At 38.9% G+C, this 20,178-nt stretch overlaps 1 protein-coding gene across 1 annotated transcript in view; it reads left to right on the top strand.

Moving 5' to 3' along the window:
- Positions 1-20,178, top strand: part of ABCC3 (ATP binding cassette subfamily C member 3) — a 1,985,081-nt gene that overhangs the window by 1,853,154 nt on the left and 111,749 nt on the right. The gene's annotated exons all lie outside the window — the stretch shown is intronic.

Genomic DNA, 20,178 nt, shown 5'->3' with positions numbered 1-20,178 from the left:
GCAATAGCTTATCATGTGAAAAAATCATACAGGGCCAACATAAGATAAGCTCAAACTTTGTTCAATGTACTTAAAGAAAATAAGCATTGTTATATTCACTGTCAGTTGACTCTATCTGCAGTCACTGCAAAAGGCAGGTGCACCCCTCAACTGCAGACATTGAAAATAGGAACAAAGGTCCTTTAAAAGTAAGAGCATCCAGCTATAAATATGGACAGCTAAGTAGCATACAATTTGAATACCAAATAGCACAGATATACTTCAGATGATCGAAGTTTTAAAACTTCGAATTTAATATAGCCGAGACCATATGATCGAAGTTTCAAAACTTTGAACACCTGAAAGAAAAACAAAAACAAAAAAATGTTCCTGGACATTTACCCCACCCCCTGCTATTTAAATATACCAACTCCGGGATCGCACTACAGTGAGGAAAAGGAAAAATTTCGTATTCCGCTCTGTATGGAGATCTCCGTTCAGAACGTTCGACGTTTTCAAACTTCAATCATATGGTCTCAGCCATATGAAATTCAAATTTTTAAAACTCCGATCATCTGAAGGGAACCCAGTAGCCCCATAACTCTACCCACTTCCAGAAGGAATGTAGAATACTACTCAGAAACACATTTAACAGAACAGAGTGACAAAAATAATGGAAAATGTAAGCACATTCTCAAAGAGACAGTGTAAGATCTGTAGACTTTAACTGCATGGCAAAATTCTAATGCACAGTGTCATTTATATGTACTTCAGAAAAAGGGAGCTGTAAAATGTGTGTCCTCTTTCCTTAAATTATTGGTGCCACTAGTATGTCGGTCATGTAGTGTGGGTTTCTGTGTACTAGACAGCTTTAAAATTGTGTCTGATGAGTGGGGGTTCAGAAAATTGTGTGAAGGTTAAATCAAGCCTGAAAATAGGGACATACCTCCAAAACAAGGGACATTGTGTTTAGAGGTAATTTAGATGTGAAAATAGGGACTTACCCCCAAAACAGGGGCAGCTGAGAGGTCTGTATACAGGCTTCTTAATTAGTCTTCCAAGTCTTGAATTGTATCTTGATGTAAGCTGATCTCTAGTCATGGACTTATCTGGAACTATGACTTTTCAGCATATTAACTCCAAATCCCACACTTATCTTTATTCTCTTCCTTTACTGCAATTTGGGCAGATTTATCAGTCTGCCGTAATAAACCTTTTGCTTGCATAAATTGATGGCATTCCTCTAGTGTTACATATTGTATTTTAAGTCATCATACAAAAGTAACTGTGCTGGAGAAAGTTGCACAGACTGAAGAGGTAAATTTCTATACCTCAGTCTGAATTTTGAGAACTTTTACAATTTCATATGGAGCATTTAACAATCTGGATCTTACACTTCACTTACCTCTTAGTCTGTGCTTATCTAGGACTTCAAGTATTGTGTTTAAACTCCCACTGCTTCACAAAAATGCTACATTCCTGACAGGTGACATGTAAACCATTATCAGAAATTAATTTATTTGGTTTATACTCTGAGAGCAAATATTGATTTTAAAAACTTTCTCCCCTACCTCGCCATTCTCAGTAACATCCTCCAACAATACCCTTATCACACCAGTAACTCAAGCCAAGCTACTAGGTGTAACTATTGACCAAAACCTAAAATTCAACAAACATATAGCACTAACAGTTGCCAAAGTTCATAAAAAAACTAGGTTCACTCTACCGCTGCAAGAGCTTCCTCACACAGGAATCCTGAATCACTATCTCTCATACCCATCTACTGAACACCTTACTATACTCTTCCCCAGTTCTAACTAACCTAAATAAATCTGACCTTCTGAAACTATCCATGTGCTACAATAAAATCTCAAAATTTGCAACCAATGCTAAGTTTTGTTCTCACCATTGCCTCTCCCTAAGACAATTAGGATGGTTAGAACTCCCTAACCTACTAAAATACAATCAACTTCTCTTGACCCATCAGCTGCTATACCAACCAAGTAAAATACCTGCCCTGTCTGGTCTGCTCACCTTCCATAATACTGCGCGTCAACTAAGATCTTCCAATACTGACTGTTACCAATTGCTTACATAGCTCAGGCCAATCTCTTTATTCATATGTAGTTGCTAAGGCCTGGAACTCTCTACCCCCTGACATTAGATGTCTAAATAGTAAACATACTTTCAAATCCTTACTAAAAGATCTCCTGTTCAAAATTTGGATATGTTCCTGTATAGAGCCAGATTAATTTAATCTGTTCCTGACTTTCAACGTCCATAGATCACAGGTGTACTGTGTAGATTCACTTAGTGCATAGTACTGTGAACCAGGTGTTTGGGCCACCTTTATAGTTATGATTTCTAGTTTATGACCCACTTTGTCTATGGAAACTTCTTTTTGAATTTATGTTCAAGCAATTGTATATTTGTTGTACAATATCTTGTTAAATTTGTTTCTCAATATTCTAACCACTGTATACTGCATCATTTGTAAAATTCTGATTTTACTCCTTTTATATGTTCTATATTCTTTGTACAAAATAGTTATGTTTTTATATTTTTTTTATTATTTTTATTTTTTTTAATAATTTTTTACTATGTATATGGAACATTTCTCCCCGAGCGTTCGCTGAAAATGGTCACCTTGTAGCCAGTCGAACCAACCTGGTAAACAAATGGAAAATAAATAAATAAAAGTATTGTGGTGGCATAATAGGCAGTCTCACAAAACTGTATAATTTCTGGATATTTTAAATAGTTAGCAAAGAGGAATATGCAAAGATTTGCTGGAGAAATATTTGGAAATAGCTAAAAGAAGTTACAGAGCTATTTGCATCAATTTACATGGTTTATAATGAGCTTGTAAATCATATTTCTGCAAGCTCAATAACATTCTTTGCAGCTCTGCAGGCACTTTATGAATAGACATCTTGAAAATACATTATAATGGCTTATCATCTGACTCTACTACAAGGGCTGTTGCTAACATTATTTTCTCTGTATGCATATAGCATGGCTCTGCATTTTCCAAAGCATTTGATCCCTTTTATTTTTCTGTAGTAACACTTTTTTAAGCCCATGTTGGCTTACATCCACTTTAATTATTACTGGCTGTGAAACAGCCCATAGTTCCAAAGGAAGAACCTCAGTAATCAGCTTTTTTAACATCTCAAAGCTTATGCTTTTTTTTTCCTGCAGCAGCTCTAACAGCTTCCTAGGTGACACCATTATATCTGTCAATTTTGGAATAAACATAGGAAGATACTGCACCACCCCATAAAATTGCTCAAGAGGTAAATTCCCATGGGGCTTTTACAAATTCAGCATGGTCTGTTGGCATTTAAAAACAATTACATAGTCAAGCGACTTGTTTCTGTTCAACTTCATCTTTTTGCCTCGGATTATTGAGTAACTTGAGGAATACTGTGTTTTCAATAGCAATTCCCCACACAAGATCAATTTGTGCAATGCTGACTATACCTTCTAACCCTTCAATCATTTTGGTTACTGCTTTTTGACACTTTTAGGGTTGATAATATTCCAAAAGACAATCCAGAAACTTGTATTTACCCAGGAAGGTTTTGAGCTAGCGTCACAGAGCCTAATCTGCCAAAATCCTTGTTATAGCATCCATCACAGAGACAATATTAACATTAGGCATAGTCACAACAACTTCAGCAATTTCAAATGAATGACGTTCTTTGTTAATCTGTTTAAATACTGATAGTCTAAAACTGTACTAAGCTTGTCTAGCTTCACCATTCTATTGACCCAGTCAGACAGTTCCTCCTGCTTAACAATTACGCCCATAGTCTTCTTTTGTTTCAGTTCTTGTTCATTTCTATTTCTGATAGATATTGGGATTATTGGCATATAACTGACTCACATGAGATCTTAATGTGGTATTCACCTAGTAGAAATACTAAACCAGTAAATAAATTACAGTAGCTCTGCAAATTATCAGTTGCATTGTGGGTGCTGTTTCATAACTTTCAGTGAGTACTCATGACTGTATTTCCTTTACTATACTTCATAACACCATCAGAACCTTTAGCATTTTTAGGATGATCCAGAAGTTTCCTAAGATAAATATGCATTTTGTTAGTGACTCTATGGTCACATGTACTGCCTTTCCATTTTGTGTTCATACTGTTTTCATAGCACCATTATGAACAATAAGTTTACAGTCAGAAACACACAGTGAGAAAGATTCTGTAGCTGCACCTTATGAATCTCACAATCAAGCAAAATCTATCCCAGTGGCTTTAATTTGTGTCATGAGTGCATCACAATCAACACAGTATTAAGCAAATTCAATTATTCAAGCATAGTTTCTCACATAGTGCTCTATTTAGCAGTTGTACAATCGCTTTTTGTGGAGTAATTATGATCTCCACACAAACTACATATATGATTAAAGGATCTGCAAAGTGCATTCTCTTGCCTCTAGCTACCATACTGAACTAAATGTGGTGTTTAATTGCTTATAAATGGGCACCACTGTTCCACTTACTTTTATTTCTTTTATCAGTTTTGACACTCACAGTTTTTATTTTACATACTTTCAGTTCCTTAGACAAAACTTTATTTTGCTAGTTGTTTTACTAATACACATTTTATTCTTATCCTGTTGTTAAAATTTGTATCTATTGGTTTCAGACAGTCTAAGTAGGAAACATCTGTTGTACTTTTAGATTAAATACAGTGGTTAATATCCTTAATTGATGATGGTTCCTAATGAAAACAAAACTTATTTAAAGTTAACTCAGTGCTGACCCATGAGTTATCGTGTGTCAACAGCATGTCTTTCACTTTTGTCTCATCTCATCTCAGTCACAGAAGCATCTTGATGCCTGAACCACTTACTTACTGAGAAAAAATAATTGTCATACACTTGGAAGTCTTGGAACATGCCTGTAATATTTCCTTAGGTACTGCTAATTTGCCTTTTTCCTCCAATTTGAAGTGAATGTTGAATACATTTACTGTTTCCTCACCTATGATAAGAATGAATATTAGACATCTGCATTTCAACCTACAATGAGCTAAATCTCAAACATTTGTATCAAGACTTGACATTTTTGGTCAAGTTGCTATGTACCTTCAGAGGTGGTGATTAAATTCAAGACATTTTGAACAAATTGAAAAATCATAGCAAAAATGATTGGTGATTCATGGGTCTTGTGAGTAAAAAAAATGGTAAATAGCTTTGCAGCATGAAAGAAATTGTATTTGATGCCATGAGTAGCTTGACACAAGACTCTAAATATAAATGCATACAGTTAAGTACAAACATATGCAAATGACTGAATGATGAGACATTAGATGTGGAGTGCATCCAGCAGCAGCTTTTAACAGCTAAAGGCTAAGAAATCACATGGCACACAGACCCCTTCTTCCCTCCCTTTTAAAATCAGAGCAAAAATACCATTGTTATAAATATACACACACACACACTATAAATCATGATGCCTGTATATTTTCTGAAATTTAAAATTATGTAATTCAACTTCAACAAAAATGAATACACTTGTTTTGGGAAATGCCTAGTGCATGTCACCAGAAATGAGAATCAGTAGGTCTTTGAATTGGGTACACCATCATACTGTGAGCAGTTGATGTGTATCAAGCTTCCACAGCTGCTCTGTGAGGGGAAAAAACATCAAAGGTGACCTTGTTGCCTGGATTTGAAGGGAGTGTGTTTTACAAATTATCTGCAGTAGAAGAAAAAGTACCTGCCCCTTCTAAACACTGTATGTACAAAGAGATGCAACCCACTACTTCTAAGTGTACAGTTTTTATTTGAGTTTTACTAGTTGCTGTACACTTTTTTCCATGGTAGTGGGTATCTTTGACAACCTTGTAGCCTCTTATTTACTGCTACCTTATACAAGTGGCAGCATGCATCAGGCACTATGTCTTTGCATAGTCATCATCAACCTTTTGTTTCCCATTTTCTTTAAGGGGTCAGAGAGTCATGTGACTTGCCTCCATTTCTCCCTATTCGATGCTGCTCTCCTAACTTCTTTAGCACTCATGCCTGTCACAGGTCTTCTCTCACACAATCCATCCACCTCTTTGTTGGATGCCTTCTACCTCCCTCTCTCAAACCTTCTTCTCTAGATTGTCTTCTGCTTTCCTACACATGTACCCAAACCACCATAATCTCTACTCTTGGAACTTTTCTGTAATTGGAGTTACTTTGGCTTCTGCTCTTATGTCCTTATTTCTTTATCTCTCCCACAGTGTGCATCCTACCACCCATCCCAGGCACTTCATCTCCATCACCTCTAACTTTCTCAACTGGTCTGCCTTTATTGCCCAGGTTTCTGTTCCATACAGTGGTACTGATCACGCAACTGTTTTGTACACCTTACTTGTCAGCTTCTTTGGCATTCTTCTGTCATGCACTACCCCAATCACTCTGTGCCATTTGGCTGCAACTCCTCTGATTCTAGCTTTGATGTCCCCATTCAGACTTACCTTCTCCTCAGCCACCCCTCCCAGATACTTGAAGTTCTTAACCTGTTCCACTGCTTTCCTTCTCAGTTCTATCTCAGTTCTCAGCTTCTTCTGAAGCCCCCCCCCCCATTTGCTGCACTGCAGCTGTCTTACCTGTACTCAGTTTCATCCCATGTGCCTTCAGTTTTGCATTCCATTCCCCTACCCTTTGCTGAAGTTCTTGCTCAGAGTCTGCCTATAATGCCTCATCGTCTGCATACAGCAACTTTGTTTACGTGTCCCCCTGACCTGTTTGCTAACACACACACTCCCACTGGGAACCCTTCTGTAAGACTAAACACTGTTCATACTTGAGTCATTGGGTCCTTGTACATAGTTTGCACTAATTCTACCAATGTTACTGGGACTCCAAACTACCGCAGGACTGCCCAAATCAGCTTTCTTGGGACCTTGTCATATGCTTTCTCCAAGTCTAGGAATGCTCAGTTGGAAACTTTCCTCACTTCTAGCTTCAATATCAATCACCCTCTCTAGAATTTTCATGCAGTATGATAGGGGTTTGATATCTCTATACTGCCTATAGTTGTGAATGTCCCCTTTACTCTTGAACACTGGCAGTATTATGCTTATTCTGCAATTATCTGAGATATGTATTTCTCTCCATATTGCTAGAGTATCCTCAGGAGCCATTTTGCCACTATTTTACCCAAAATCTTGATAATATCTGCTGTGATCTTGACTGACCATGCTGCTTTCCTTGACTTAATTTTCCTTAGTGCTGTTCTTACGTCTTCTGTGGTGGGTTCCTCCTCTTTTCTCACTGTAGTCTGTGTCTGGGGCAGTACAGCTTCTGTGGGGTTTTCTTCATTCAGAAGCTGCTGGAAGTACACCTTCCATCTGCCTTTGAGGTCCTGGTGAGCAGTCTGTTGCTGGCATTCCTTATGAAGGGTGTCTGACTTCTTTATCTTTCTGTATTTGCTTTGCAACTTGATGGAGTTTCTTTGTGCCATCCACTGTGAAACACTTCCCTGATGTTTGTAGACTGCATATGATGCCTTGTTCTCTGCTATTGCAACTCCTCTCTTAGCTTCTTTGCTAGCCAACCAATATTCCTTTGTAGCCTGGAATGTCTTTTGTATCTCCCACTTTTTTCCTGCTCTCCTTTCTTTTGCTGACTTCCTGGACTTCTGTACTCTACCACCAGCTCTCCTTATATACCTTATTTCCATACCTGTCTTGGCCGCATATCTGTTCATTTAACTTGTGAGATGCATGGTTTTGCTTCTCACAAGTTAAGCGACTTTGGCAAAGTGTGATAACAAGTTAGCTCTTCTGTTTAGCAAGTCAGGTTAATCAGGCAGTTTGCTGTTATAATTTAATTACCACCTGTATCACCTTTTTATGTACTATAAACATTATTAAAATACAGTCATTGAAAGTAATTCTTAACATACACTTGATCACAGACCTATGTCCATCTTATTTAAACTAAACTCAATAATTCAATTCAGTTCTATGCAGGTCTGTTTTGTTGTATTTGACAATGTTTTCTTTCTTTCTCTCTCTATTTCAGTTACATTTTGGAGAAGTAGGTTACAGTCATCTATCAAGAAGGAGAAGGCTCAGCCTGTACATTTGTTTGCCATAACAAATGATTAGTTTAATTTTCTTGAGAATATATTAATTTAATATCAGTGCTCTAAACAATCCTACAAAGTTTGCAAATTTTCTTTACAATTTAAAAACAAAATGTTGAGCTCACAAAAAGCCCCTTTCTGGGACTCCCACTCTGACCCAATATCCTTACAAATTTGCTAGCTTATATGTTCACAGCAAACTTCATCTACAGAACCCCTATTCAAACACCACTCATCTCAAAATCTATTATACCCCATATCATCACTAAGAAAAATGTTATTAAGGTATTATCAAAGAGCAAAACCACATCATCCATGGATGCTTGAAGCATTCCTGTGTGCTTAATAAACATCAAACATGATCTTCCCAAACTTTTCCTTAAATTGCTTAGACTAAGCATAGTCATTGGCTGTACTCCTGAAACCTGGCACACTGCTGTCATGGACCCTGGAAATTACATAACAGTCAGCCTTATGAGTCTGATCTGCAAAGTTATAGGGCATGTCATAATGATTTCATTAATTATGATATCAAGAATCTCATTAGGCTTCATCTACAACAGTATGGCTTTGTTAAAGGGATTGCATGCCTGTTATATCTTATCAACACCATTGAGTGATCATGCTAACTTTCAGCTGTAGTCATGCTATTCATACAGCTCATCTCGATCTGGTCCAACCATTCAATAAAACAGATCATGCTGAAACTGTAAGGTAACTACCTGCCTTAAATGTAGATCCATTTATGGTTAGATAGAGAGCTAGCTGGCTGAAAGAAAGCATCTGCATAGTTTGTGTGGTAGGTGCATCTTCAAGTAGTGCTAAGATAACAAGTTCTGCTCAGCATATATATCTCCAGTCTCAAAACTGAACCAGGACCTGTGGTTAACACCATTTGCAGATGACTGCAAGTTGGGTGTAATTGTCAAAACTCTTTGGATATTGGTACCATTCAGAAAGACCTTACACTAATTAACGCCTGGTATGTGGATAATCGGCTTAATCTGAATGCTAAAGTGTAGCAATGTTATTTTTGGAAAAACAGCAATCACCCACAGTATTCAGCATAAATAATCCCTTACTAAACAAAATGGTAGTCAGGAGCCACTCCTTTTATTGTCACATGGTAATTGCAGTCAGAAAATCCTTCTTAACACAACTAATAGCAAAAGATATTTTATCTAGATCCAAAGATGCTATTATTCCTTGGTCAGACCCATTATAGAGTACAGTGCTCAGTTTGGAATTTACTTTACTCAACATATTAAACTCAAAAAGCCCCAGAGGTTCCTAACCAAAAGATCACTGGTCTTAAGAACCTAAAGTTACCAGTCAAGGCTGGAAGCCCTGTCCCTGTACTCTGCATCTTCTAAACTCCTGAGGGTGGGGTGGATCTGCACCTTAACATCTTCAAGTGGGTCATGCAAGTTTTCAACTATGCACATATTGTTTTTAGCCAGATGGCTCCCTATCTTATCATGTAAGGATCTATATTTACAGCAGACAGTTTCCTTACAGTTGTGGCATGATGAGTGTATTAGAGACCCTGTGGTCTTTGACTTACAATATCACAGTAAGACAAGCAGCTTAGCTAATGCTACAATCAGAGAACTGAATCTTCATCAGCAGATAAACAGAATGTGATACAGAGATAGACTCATTTTCCAGCATCTCCCTTTTTTCTGGAAAGAAACTTACTCTGCAGGTTAAGCAATGCAGTTCCCTAACTTCCTTCAAACTAAACTTGGTCGACTGGATGGGTACTCTCAAATTTACCCCAGGACTAACTGGCCTCTCCCTCCTTGACAAAGGAGTTAAAGCCTCAGAGTGGGTATTGGCAAGGTGTACATGTTCATTAGACTAAATTGCCTTGAAACTCCTATGAATACAGTGAAATCCACATAGTTTAACCAGACCAATGTAAAATTGATCAGGAAAAGAAAAGATTGTGTATAATGTAGCTAACATGTCAAAAAAGAAGAGAAGAAAAGAAAAAGGATAGCTATTATATTTATAAATGATAAAATAAAAATGATCAAAGCCCTAAAGGGTCATTGTTAGAACTCTGTTTGCTCAGGTCAACTAAATTAAGAAAACCCTCTTGATTGCGGCAATATATGCTCCATTTCAGGATATAAGTATTTTAATAGACTTACAAATGGTGTTGGATACCCTACCATCCAAGTATATTGTATTACTAGGAGATTTCAGTACAGTAATTGTCAGCAAAATAGACAAATGCAATTCTTTTGTAACATCTCTGTATTGGATCCATGGTAGAATGTTTACCCATTTTATAAAAGCAAGCATGCTTTTGATAGCTGGAGACATCTTAATCCAGATGTGCATAAATATACTCACTTAGACTTAAAAAATAAAGACTTAACTTTTATATCAATATATATATATATATATATATATATATATAAAACAGAGCTTATTCACAAAACTCAGATATTGTCTTGAATATAGCCAGACCACACTGCAGTTAAATTAAGAACAGCAAGTGGAGTAAAAGTATCTGTATAACTTCAGTAAGGTTGTAACCACTGCATATTTCCAAGATCCCAATTCTGTAAAAAAAAAAAAAAATTCTCTAGCTGTTTAACAACTCTAGACAGCTAATTGCAACCAGACCACTTTTTTTCTATACAAAATGGGCTCCTTTCCAAATAAGACTCATCCTTCTGGAAATGAATAAGTTCATCTTACAATATTAGGAAAAAGGAGTTCTATTCCTCCGTGTTCAGTAGTAGCAATCTTGCTGAGTACATCAAAATTAAATTTACCCCAGAGATAAAACAATTCTCATAAATATTTTTACTAGATCATATTGGTATCCTCAGAACTAAACAAAGTGAAGAAATTCTCAAATCCTACATGCTGGCATAGATGTGGGCAGCTAAGACCAATGATTCATTGCTGTTGGGACTGTCCAATCATCAGGACCTGCTGAAAATAAATCAGAATTTTTTTTCAAACAAATAAGGGTAAAAGTTTTTATTACTAGCCCTTGTGAGTCTTCCAATTTAGCAGCAAATGATTGATTATCACTGCTTCTACTAAGACAAAAGATGTATCCTAAATATGTACAGTATCATCAGTTCCCTCTTAAACACTGGTGGACAGAATTTCTGTTGACAGTCATCCTAGAAGAACTAATATCCTTCTTTCTGTGTGCCTTCTGATACTTGAACGTGAAATGGGGAGGGCTTTGAGCCTTGGGAAGCAAAAAATCAAGGTACTTCTTTTATTTCCACTTCAGTTTGTGTTTCAGCAGAAATATTTCACGTGTAAACTATTTGGGGTTTTAAGATTCTTTATATGCTGTGTTCACACATTTAATGAGCTCTACATCTGTTAATCTCTGATTTTTGTGCTATATTGCATTTGAAATTTTAATTACACAATCTAAAAAAATTGAGTATAAAAAATATATTACTCTCACAGTTCTGCAGTTATGTGAATTTAATGTAATCAGCTTGGTGTATGTTAGTGAGATATCACAGGAATATTTGAAGCTTATTTATAGGGAAGTTAGTAATATGTGAATTTAGTCCAAAAAGCTAAGATGCAGGTTGACCAGATATTGTCTTGATCATGTCAGAAAGTGTAGTTGTAAAACGATTAGCCCCCCAGATTCACGAATGGCTGATTTCCATGCAGGAACAGTATAGCCGCTCCTGCACTGAAAATGGCCTCTTTGCAATCCAGGTACATGCCATTTTCACTTGCACGAGTGGCTCTACATGTTCCTGCACGGAAAGCCATGCGGGATGCAAATCACCTCATCTGCTGGTAAAAACCATGCACATGAGGTGATTTTGCGATCCATGAAGCTGGCCGGGCTCCGTGCAGGAACATTGTCAGAGCAGAAATGTATTCAGTTAGTAACTGAATACATTTCTGCATCTTAACAAACGGAGGCAGTACAGCTCATGGAAAACATGTATTACAGTCAAACACACATGCCAATGGACAAGTATGAGGCCATTAGCATAAAAACAGTTTATTTTTTTTTAAATTAAACTTTTTTTTTTTTTTGGCTGATCTCGTTCATTTAAGCTTAGGGCAGCGGCATGCAAACGGGATTGTGCCGAAAATAAAAAAAAAGAGAGAGAGAGAGAAAAGTCAATTGTAAGTTAATTCTGCATTTTGCCATTATAGTCAATTGCATGCAGAATGTAAACAATACCAGAGCGCTGCTTGTCAAGGGGAAAGAGTCCGTTTAAGTGCAGTAACTAATGACCTACACACTGGGTTATGCAAATGATGGGAGTTATACTGAATCACAGATTTCTTCAAAGTGTCAGCTTGTACCTAACCATGTAGATGCAGCAATACAACAATGCAAGTGCAAGAGCTGAATGACTTCATAAGGGGGTGTGTCATGCTTGCTGTAAGCTCATTGGAGCTCTGTGGTCTGTGTTTGCCCTTAGCTAAGCACAGCTAAGGAAGTGGGTGTGTCAGATGTGCCTGAGCACTGTGTATATAGCCTAAACGGGTGTGTGTGCTGCACACCGGGAGTTAAACAAAAAAAAAAGAGGAAATGGCAGCACTGTTTACATTTGAGTACTGGGTATGCATGGCATGCCTCAGGGCTTAAATAGGGAGGAACTAGGAAGGGAAAGCAGCACTAGGAAGGCAATCAAGGAGAACTAGCATAGCTGGCAGGTGGAATGTATCAAAATCAGCCAATTACACATGCAGCAGCCCAGCACACTAATATAAACTATGCAATCACCCCTCCTTTAGCACTGCTGCTGATGTCACTCACCTTCAAAGATACCTTTGCACAGCTCTCCAGCATATAAGCTCCGTGGCACTTGCAATAACTGCGTAATACTGTAGTGTAGCAAACTAGTTAGGTAGGTGTTTCATTCCTGATCCTGGCAACTGTGTAAATGTGAGTGTTTGTGTGAGAGAGAGTGTGTATCCTTGTAGAGACCTGATTTTGTGGTCATTCACACTTACAAAACTTCCCTTACCCCTGCTTTAGCACTGCTGCTGATGTCACTCACCTTCAAAGATACCTTTGCACAGCTCTCCAACATGTAAGCTCCGTGGCGCTTGCAATAACTGCATAATACTATAGTGTAGCAAACTGGTTAGGTAGGTGTTTCAATCCTGATCCTGGCAATGGTGTAAGTGTGAGTGTTATGCAATACAATTAACCCCAGCACAAGTGAACATGCACAACAAGCAATATAGCTATTACATAAAGCAATATAGCTATTACTATGGTTGTGTGCATGGTAAATTGCATGCACTTCACATGCCTGGGGTATTGCCAGGCAACAACAGAACAATGTCATACTCACCAGCTTCAGGCATATGTAGACCAGAGGGTCCTAAGTAGTTGTGAGAGGGAGTTATTGTCAGCAGAAGCACTGTGTCCTTGGTACAGGATGGATGCAGCATATCTGCACATCTAACCGCAGTAATACACAATGTCCTGTCCTCACCATAGATGTGCACCTCTGTGCATTAGAAAACCCCATCCACAACTGCAATCGGACCTGACACATGCATGTAGATACAATACAGATACATGTATTTCTGATACATTAGTGTACTAATTCCCACTGGGCCCTTACCTGCACTCTCCTCATCCAGTGTGTGTGTGTGTGTGTGTGTGTGTGTGTGTGTGTGTGTGTGTGTGTGCAACCCACCTCTGCACTGCTTCCCTCAGCGTCATGGCTTGTGCGTTCGGTATGTGGGCCAAGTGTGATGAGGAGCTCCTCAGTGGGTGTCAGTGGGGGCTGGATGGCTGGACCCCCACCTGTGGCTAGCCATCCCTTGCTACAGCAGCCCATTGATGGGCATGGCATTTGAGGTCGGTGGCCCGATGCTGCACATACTGTGCAGGCCGGCATCATTTACTCTGTGGGCCACACTGTTCCACAGGGCAGTCCTCTCCCGCACATCATCTGCTCTCCATCCAAATGACACGGCATAATGTCCAATCACATACTGGGTGATGATGTCTGTTTCCCCAACAGAGAATGCTTGTAGGTGAGCACTCTGCATGTTACTTGGAAGACATAAACAGGAAAAAGGTCACAAGACCTCATACGGTTGTCAAAATGCACATCACCAGTGGATATTACTTGCAAATAATCTGGACTACACCGAAACCCTCCAAGCTATCATGACTATAGCAGCATGCATTACACACCTGTCCCTGAGCTATCTTATTCCCCCAAATGTTGGACACTTGATTGCATAATCATCTATCCTCCATTAATTTCTGTGTAGAGGGTTGACAGTGGGCAACTTCCATGTGGATGGTGTGTGGATGGTGGCAGGTCTGTGTTTGACTGTGGTGTGTGATGGAGCTCTGAGCACATGCCTGAGTTCATGTAGGAGGCAGACATTGATGTTATTATGCCCCATGGAGATATGATGTTGTTGCCATCAGTAGGCAATATGTACATGCTTACCATTGATTAGAAGAGGAGTATGGTTGATGTGCATATCTCCCTGTACAACTGGGGTTGACAGGGTGGTGATGTTCCCACCTAACCTATGTGATGCAGGTTGCCTATATCCACGGCATGTGTGTATGAGGTGTTCTTTACCCCGAGTAGAGGGAGAATTGTGTTGTTTCATCTGAGACTTACAACATATGTGGAGACACGGTTGCAATTGTCCTTGGTGGTGTGGATATGTCCGATTTATAGTCATAGTCAGCCTTATAGGAAGTCACCTGTGAACTTACATGCTTGCTCAGATATAGGTGGACTTGCTTCAAAGTTGTTGTCTGCACCTATGTGTCCCTGTACAGCCAATGTAGCAACCTATTGTGTGGTTTGTGCATTGCTGCTGTCTACCAAAGGGGATTTCTCTACCTTGGTGGAGGCTGGATATACAGGTCAGGTACTGCTGTGTCCATATAGCTACAGTGGATATAAAGGGTACACATCCCTGATACACTGCCTGGTATTTGTGCAATTGGAACATGACACCACAATAACTAATTTCATAACAATTCCCACCTGTAGTGTGACCTGTAGCCTGTACAATTCAATTGAAAACATAAGAATTGGGTCTGTGAAAACATATGGAAATAATACTCAGTACAATAAGCCAGTTGAATGAGTGTAAACACCTTTAAACTGATATGTTGTGTATGCACCTCTTGAGATGGTTACAGCATTCATCCATCTTGGTCTGGACTCTAACATCATGGCACATCATCACTTAGCAATAGTTGGTTGTCTCCAGAAACACCTTTGATTATATTTCAATGGAATTGTACAGGTTAAGTGTCACATAAAGATGAAAAACATTATGAAATTATCTTCTCTGGTCTGATTGTCATACAGCACACATACCTGGCATTCTAACAGGGGTGTGTACACTTCTGATGTCCACTGTACATAGGTGTGGCTGTAGTTGGTAGTTGTAGGCATGGACTGAGGGTCATAACACAGGTGGACACTTCTCTGATTAATAGCTGAATATCATGCCTACTCTAGTACCCATATCAGTGTCAGGGCACTACAACAACCACTAGCTGTACACATTTCTGTCTGGTGTATGCACTGACACTCATATTACACAAGCGTGCAACATGCACAACCTATGTACCTGAATGCTTGAAACCCATGTGATTTAGTTTTGTGCCTTCCAGCTGAACATAAGCATACATACATATGCTCAGGGGATATCTGGTATACATTTCTGTTCTGTGTTAGTATGGCACACTGTATTTACAGTCTTGCTGCTCAGTCATACTTTTCAACCTGTTACAGCAGTACATCTGGACAATGGCACACATAAATGGGTGACAAAAGGGACATCAGTATTAATACTGTATTAATATAGCTGTACCATACATTAGTATGTTGATTGCACAGTAGGGTTTGACATCACTGTGATAACCTGGAAGATGTCCAACAGTCATAAGTAGGTTTTTATGTTACAATGTCATTGCTCACAGACCTGCAAATGGTTTGGCTGACATAACACAGGTATATGTGTACATGACTACAGATATCAGTCACAAATGTGCTTATTGTCAAGTAGAACACTGTACAGTTGAATGTTATTAATTCAATGTATCACATGCAGTTCAACACACGTCTGCAACAGTACTTTACTGTGGACATGCGCTCTATAGGTGTCTTAGCTTTACAAGGCAAACGTGTCATACTCATAATCACAGGCAACATGGATATGGAAAACATCCCATTAACTGGCCTAGAAGTGGCACAGTCACAACAGACACCCCTGTGGTTGTCATATATGACCTGTCCTTTCCCAGGGTGAGTCAGGCTCCTGAGCTGTGATCCCACCTCACAACCTCACAGAGCATCACATCTGGGCAGTGCCTAAAATGATGGGGGGATAAATAGGGACAGACTTTAGATATTCCTGTTACAAACATAGGAAGTTCATAGAATGATACATTTAGCATTACGGTGAATATTCTTAAGGATGTGGAGTCTTAAACTCAAGTGTTTGTTATTACCTGATGACGTCAATCCTCAGCTATTTTCCAGAAAAGTACAGATCTCAGTAGGAACAGACAAAAATACATGATGGTAAAATGCAGACATTCTGTGAAGATCTGTACAGTTGAGAGGTATGTCTAAGATATCTCCCACTGCAGAGAGGGCCAGATGCTATGGCCATAACAGCTGGTTAGCAGGACATTAGTACAGCATGTCTTGTTGGGACATATATTCCTCCAAATCATATTTCCCATTATTACAGACCAAGTACTACATTCAATTACTTGCTTACATGTTCCACTGACCTTTTTTTTTCCTTCTCTTTTCCACTTTGTTTCATTTGTTATTTCTCTCTCTCTGTGCACTACAGGGATAGAGCTGGTTTAAATAAGTGGCAGCATGGCTTTTGTAGGTGATGCTCATGACCAGATGATGGTCTGTGCATCTATTGGGGTTCCCCACTTGCTAATGGTATGCAGAACAGCTGTGTAGTTCTTTCAATAGCCAATGTCATGGCAAAACACTCCTATGAATGAGTACTCCATGTGGGCGTTGGCCCTTTCCCTTACTTGTGAGGAAGACATCCTGGAGTTGTGTGAGCTACTATCTCTTACAACAAGACTTGTGGAGACAAGCCATCTAAATGGTGGGGAAGGTTCATGACTTAGGAGCAGAATGTGAGTATTGCTGCTATATGTTTGGAATACTGCTAGTTAAACAGGGTGTGTCTGCACATGCTACTTCTGCATGGGTTTCAGTCTGACAAAGTTCTGTCTCTGCATAGCTCTCAACTGTAGGGCCAACCACATAATGGCCACAGGTTAGCCTGTTATGCATGGGCTGTTCCCCAGTCAGGTGTTGTCCTTGGCAAATCAGTAGCATACTCTGATGATTGCATTATGTAGATGGTAACATCCATTTGTTTTTCTAACTTTATATCACTCAGAAAAGGTATGTTACAACAAACCCTGTAACACTAGCAACTTTCTCAGTGTATAACAGCAATATTTCATGTAAGGCTGTGTATTTGGGCTTCTGTCCACCAATTATGTCAGGCTTTGTCCAGATGTCATACAGCAGTAGGTGGATAGGTATACTGGTCTATCATTATTTAGTGTGTAATTCCTGCTGAGGGGAATGGCTGGGAAACATGTTGAAGTCTGTACATTCAAGTGGTAGGTGTATAGAGAATGCTCTTAGATGGACTTGTAACATATTTTATGTGGGGGAGAGTAACACGTTTTAAAACTAGGCTGTTAGAACATGTCAGACATATTACTGATAAGAAATATGTCAGTTTTATAGCTGTACATTTGAATAAATCTCACCATGGGGACAGTAGTGGGTCTCAAGGTACTGTTTCTGAAAACGCCTGTTCCTCAGTGTGATGAAACATTCATAAAAAGGACAATTGTTATGTACAGACTCAATGTATTAATATTAACTGTGATACTTTATCCCGTAGGGGATTAAATGACAAGTGTAATTGGAAGCTGTGTATTCAATTATGTAATTAGGTGTTATTTGCTACTTGTGATTAAGGCATGTATTTCTTGTAATGTTTACTCCTTGAAGGCTTTGGCCAATACATCAGAGTATAATAAACATGTGTGAATTACTAGCTGGTGGATTTTTCTTTGCTATGTTCAAACATTTTATTTGTTTTGCTAAGAGGTTGTTGTATGCCTGGCCACTGTGTATGGCCTATCAGGATTTTGTAGCAGTGTACTGTTTACTTATTTATTTAGATTGTGGGGGGGGGGGCAGATGTGAGTGTCATGGCTGCTTTTGTATCCAACTGTGCATGCATGCTGCCCCAGTTGTGGGTGGTCTATCAGCAGCATATGTTTGTATGGGCATTTTGGGACATGTATGCATATATATATATATATATATATATATATATATATATATATATATATATACACCTCAGTATTTACTGGTAATATATCTATATATTGTTGTACACATATATGGATCTCCCTACATCTCTCTCTCTCTCTCTCTCTCTCTCTATATATATATATATATATATATATATATACTTCTATTCAGATATATATCTTTATAGATACCAATCCTTCCTAATTGCACATAGTCTCTTCCTTATTGTAAACTGGCTGTAAAGAAGGGTATGTTTGAGAAAACATCCTAAAATCATACAGCTGAGATGGTTTACTGGTAAATTGTATTGGCTATGGTGTGCAGGATCCTGGGTTCAAGACCTGCAAGGGCTGTTTATTTTGTTGCTAGGCAGAACAAGGACTGTTGGATACAGAGTGATTAAGGCAGTTTTGAGCAGTTTAAGCATGTTTGTGCGACGGTCAGTGGTGCTAATGTACGGTTAAACTAATAAGCGGTTACACCATGTAGGCTTCGCTTACCAGTGCACAAATCTGCTTAGCATTTACATTTAAGCAATGCTGAAACCTGCTAAGCATAGCTCAGCCCTGGTAACCAATGATCAAGTTCCAGTCTAATAAAATAGCAGGGTAATGGCATGTTTAATAAGTATATTTAATTTCCTGTACATAACATGCTTCTGTGTGCTGTCATTACAGTAGCAAGGGGTGTGAGTATACTGTATGGGGTACCTGAGTATACATGGGTAGTACCACAATCTTTTCTCTTTGGATTTGTTACATAAATGGGTAGTATCCCAAGTTATATGCAGTCACACTTGCATGTTACACCAGCCACAGTGCACTGGTTGACAGAAATAGTTTAACACATATTGTATCATTCTGTTAGTGCTTTTTCAAGTAAGAGTAGATTGCAGATTGTAGTCCTGGTACCATACACTCCAGCATGTAAATCTGGACTCTGAGTACTGAGTATCTTGTTCTTGATGTTTGAGCTGTATGTTTATATGTATCTCCTATTGGATATTAATCTGATATGTTGATATTAACTGTAGACTACTATGTTTTTTGGACATGTCATTGAGGACTGCTGTCATGTAGTAATGGCATACCTTTAAGTTTCAGACGTGTATCTTTCAAAACATTCATCCTAATGCATACCCTGTTGGCTATCTACTTTCTGTCTGTCCTCTGTACAGATGTGCATATGTCAGGTATTGATACGGCCATATCACTATGTAGGTGCCCACATTGTATTGTGCTGTGGGCCTGGACACTGCTGCTAGTTCCAACATATGGGACATTCCTTAATGTGGGCCTTGGCCCATTTCCTTGCCTGTGTGAGGGACACTACAGAGGTGGTGGCCTACAGATTCACATACAGTGGGTGGCAATACATCACAAGACAGGACATGTGGAGACAGCCAACCAACATGGGGGAACATATCCCCAGATTTATGAACATATTCTATGTCATCAGTGCTGTTATACACATGGATTGATTGACAGGGCTTGTGTGGACATGCATTTAGTCTGTGACGTCACAACTAACAGTGATCTGTCTTTGACATACCTCTCCACTGGCACACTGTCTACAAACTGGCCAAATGTCTGCCTGTTATGTTTTGTGTGTTCACCAGATAGTTGGTGTCTTTGGTAAATCAGTTGTGGACTCTGGGGAATGCAGTCAGTAAATACTCACATCTATTGGTATTACCAATGCCATATTCCTCTTAAAGGATGTTACAACAAACCCAGTGACATCTGCAACTGAAT

Source organism: Protopterus annectens, chromosome 2.part1, assembly GCF_019279795.1.
Source record: "Protopterus annectens isolate FY-2018-M chromosome 2.part1, PAN1.0, whole genome shotgun sequence".
Classification (NCBI taxonomy): domain Eukaryota; kingdom Metazoa; phylum Chordata; order Ceratodontiformes; family Protopteridae; genus Protopterus; species Protopterus annectens.
The sequence above is the reverse complement of the archived record's forward strand: the minus strand, read 5'-3'. Positions and strand labels throughout refer to the sequence as shown.